We start from the raw sequence: 4,665 nt of genomic DNA, 5'->3' as shown, positions 1-4,665 counted from the left end.
TTTACCTCTCTATAGGGAAAAGCAAAATACCCAGTTTGGTCCAGTAGTTTTATTGTTATCGTGTGTTCCCTAACGGTTTCGAGAAAACGCGCAAAGGGAATATCTCCGAAAGAATTGTAAGACTGATTTTCCAATTTTGCATTCATGATTTCTTATAATTATTTATCGATTGAGGCAAACATTGTTCATTCATTTCTTTTGCTCTCTTGTAATATGCTGTTACAAAAGTTGAAAATATAATGTGCATAGAAAATAGGTTTTCAGTTGAAAATGTTAGTTCCTTTCGGCAACTGTCAAGCCTCTACTGAAATATAGCAAATCGAGATACTACAATCACCTGAAAATACGGTATCATAAATTTTCTAGGTGAGCGGGCCACTAGAAACAACATCGTGAAAACTGCAAATAATGTCGCTTTAATTTAGAAAATAACAACTTTTTTCACATATTTGCAGCATGAATCAAAAATGCACTTAAACTTCCCGTCGGCTCGTGAAATCACCCCACGGATACGATTATTTTGCGCCTGCCTTCATTATACTCCAGAGCGTTAAAAGAATGGATCGTCTTGAATCACGATTCAAAATACTTGCAAATATTCGGATTGCCGAGCGAGTTAACTCATCATTGGTTCGGATTGGTTCCGAACATGTACTAAGCAGAATTCAAATGGCAGCGCTCCATAACGAATGAAAGAGAGAATAAATGCGAGAGAATTAACTATTGCGCTTTGCCGATCGGGTGTTACTTGAGGCAATCGGGTGTTCGGCAGAAGCACACTTATGAACGAATAAAATCGAGTGACTCGCATCAGGTAGAAACGTGTCTATGAGTGCTAGCCGAGTGAAAATAGATACGATTATTCCCTTCCTTGCTCAGGAGTTCGAAGATCGAAGTCATGAGTAAGCCGAGCTGATGTTCAAAATGGGTATTTATATGGAATCCAAAATTAGTTTTTTCAATGATTTTGGTAGTTACTGTTTTAGACATTTATTAATCTTGGCTGTAGAAACGTCTCGAAATGTATTTGGAAGTGTTTGTGAACTGCGGCCAGAAAGAAAATGTCGTATGCTGGAAAATTTCTTCGCTACTCATAAAGCGATCTTCGTCCAAAACTTCTACTTCATACGCCTGCAAAAACTCGTCGTACCATTTGGTGTCGCATAATCGCAGTAGAAAATGTTGACATCCATTCAGTTCAACAATCTCACGTACTATCGCATACGATGGAAATAATAAATTTGTGTGATGTTTCAAAGCTACAATGCTATTGATTTTGAATTCAATACAATTTGAAAGAATGCTTTTGGGACAGGAAACATATTGAATATCATTACTAAGATACGATTTGCAGAGGATATTTTTCCTAAGCGCTCTGACTTTCGTTTTGAGTTCAATCTTGTCATGAAAAGGATGATCAAGAATGTTTATTACAGAATGTAAACATTGTCTTTCAGCTATATACAATATTTTTGAAGTTGCGGCATGTGGTCGATTGAGTTTTCAATGGTTTTTTTCTGTTCAAATGCTAGACAATTGAACTGTTTAGGAATAATGAACTAAATGATGGCTCTTGTTAGTACGTGTCATGTCATGTTTAGCTAAGGAATCGCCACAAAAAATTGTAACAGTTGCTCGTAACTCAATTTTTTCTTCACCATAGTAAACAATTACTCCTTGTTCGAGCTTCTTAAGGTCGGCGATCAATGGCTCCAATATTTTATTTTGACTGTACTTTTTAGCGATGTTCGACTCCACAAATAGTACAGGAAATATAGGTTTTGGTGAGCTGTTCCATTTCTCGGGAAAGTTCTGAATCCTTACGCATATATTAGAAACTTTATTCTTTCCAGCACGAGAGCTGAATGCGTTACCTAGTTCGACGTCATCCTGATACAAAGATAGTCGAATGGCTTGTGGATATTTTGTGAAATAGTCATTATTTTTAAACAAAGAACCTGTCTTGGATGAGTCGTATTCAACAATCCCACTAGAGGGCTGTTTGACTTCATTGAGAAAGTTGCGATTTTGAGGATTTCTAAAAATTAATTTCAATGTGTCAATAATAGGTATATATGAAAGTGTTTCGTGAGCATAAATTTCTTTTGGAAAATCTTTCGAATGGTTGGTAACAATCTTTTTTCCTACACTTCTGGTAACAGGCGTTGGTATATCACCAGCAAGTTTTTTTTAAAAACAGCTTCTGACGATGAAAAGTTTTTACCTCAGCAAACAGATCAATTTTTCTAAATCCGTCAAGAAAATTTTGGACATCTGGACTATTTATATCAAACGCTTTTGAAGATAGAAAAGATATAGTATGCTTTTCCACGTATTCCATGAAATTATAAACAATATTCTCGCAAATGTTAATGGTCTCCTTTATCTTTGAGTGGGGCAGCCCAACATCACTGATTAAACGACAGATGCTCAAAGATGCGATTTTTGTAAATTTCATCAAACGAATGTACGTCATCTTTTTGATCGGGGTCATATGTATTTTGTTCAACTACGCTTTTGTTATATTCAACATACTGTAGATTTGAAAGAGAAGATCCCAGTTGTAGGGGGTGCTTTTCTTTAATATGGCGTTTTAGTGATTTTTGATTCGTATATCGCATTGAACAATTCCGAAAAGTGCAATCGTAAAAAATTGAGTCTTTTTTAAAATGTCTCTCCTGAATATGCCACGACAAATGATGGCTCAGGCCTTCGACATATCCCGGAATAAGGCGACGACAGAAAAAACAAGATATGGCGTCGTCTATAAAAAATTATAAGGTACAAATAGAAGTTTTAAACAGTAAACATGCTTACCAAGCATTTGCATTGCTTCTGCATCACAATCACCAATTGTGTTGAGGATTTTATCTATTCATAAAATTTTTAAATACGACTTACAAAATGGCGGGTTGAAAACTTGCACTTCACTTCACATTTGTTACACGTTTGTACAAGTTTACAGCAATTCGGAAAAATAAGAACGAACATTCCGCAAAATAAAAATACTAGCTGTAGGGTCAGCATTTATTTTACCGAACAATTTGACAGCAGCAAGTACAATCTAGTTAGCTGATCAAATCAGTACAAATATAACATTGTACAGTAATCTTTCGAACAAGTGCTGAATTTTTGTTTTTCTATTAACTGAATACAGTTTTAATATTCCAAAAAGCATACTGTACCGTAAAATACTAGTTTTGACGGATGGACCAGCACTAAATTTTACCGAACATCTTATAAGCAATTAAGTGTGTATCTTTACGTTTCGTCTTAGACTCGTCAGTGCAGAGCAGTTTAAATTGAACTGCTTACTGCAAACTTAAACAGTTCAATTTGAACCGCTGCTCTGCACTGACGAGTCTAAGACGAAACGTAAAGATATTGATAGGAAGAGTCAAACGAAAGGGCAGCAGTTAGAATTCGTTGAAAAAGATGCTTGAGTAAATATCTTATGATTCTTGTTATACCACTTTTTGATCATAAAAACCCTTTACTGATCCCATGCCTTTCTTAAATTGCATTGTCACTGACTTTGACAGCAGAGCAATGCTGGTCGTTGTATAAACTTTCAAATCAACAAGTGAAATCCAATGCAATATCAACAAATACTTCAAAATGTCATACCAATTGAGAACGAGGGGCGTCTCGAAGTAAACATAACACAAAAGACATAAAATATTTTTAAGTGGAAAGTTTATTACGGATTATATAATTGTTATTGATTGATCAATTATACACAAACATCGAATAAGATATGATTTTGACACAACAAGTTATTCAATGAGTTTCATTTGAAGTTGATATTTGCCGGACAACCGTTTCGTATTAGTTTAGATTTAGCTCCGCTTGTGTATCAAGTAATAATCACTGGTTTTACCACACGCGATGTCAAAACAACAAACAAGTAAACTACGCGTCATCCTATCATTCGCAATCGCACAGGTTTCAACGCATCGCCATCGAATGACGTCTTTTGTTTTTGTGCTGTTTTTATCCGCCGAGGAGTGCGCCGCGGTTATCAGAAAACAAAAGACCAACTAAGCGGTGGCCCATTGCTGAATGGTTACCCATTATCAATCCAATTAAGTGCTTTCGGCAAGCGTCGTAACGTCGTAATAGCGAACATTCGCCCATTCAACAACAGTCCGAAACACCCGCACTGTTTTCCTTTCACCTTCTTCTCGTTCATGACATATACGTCATTGTTCCGTTACCCCTCGTTACCAACCATTTGACAACTGAACCCTGCGATATGAGCAGAATATTTTGAAGAAAACATCTATCCTAAACATTTGCTGATTCAATCTAAGCATGCGTTCCTTGAAAAAAAAAAAACGTTGACAATTGCATGGTGAATCGGTTGTCAGCCGGCTGGTGAAAGCAATCGGGGTGAGAGACTCATCCCGCCGTAATCGAGTAATCCGAAGCAAAATCAACACCGGCATCTATTAAAGTATAAAATATTGCGCATTCTTCGGGACATTTATTGCCGGGCCGTTTCTTGGCACAACACAAGCGCTAGGCTAGCTGACTTATCCCTCGGTGCTAAATGCCACATACCGGCCGGCCAGAGATACATCAGAACCGCCGCATCAGTGCGCCATAGGTCCGTAGGACTTCCCGAGAACCTATAATAGAATAATAAAAGGGCTTCGTGTGCGT

The sequence above is a fragment of the Malaya genurostris genome, chromosome 2 (assembly GCF_030247185.1).
Source record: "Malaya genurostris strain Urasoe2022 chromosome 2, Malgen_1.1, whole genome shotgun sequence".
NCBI classification, from domain to species: Eukaryota; Metazoa; Arthropoda; class Insecta; order Diptera; family Culicidae; genus Malaya; species Malaya genurostris.
The sequence above is the reverse complement of the archived record's forward strand: the minus strand, read 5'-3'. Positions refer to the sequence as shown.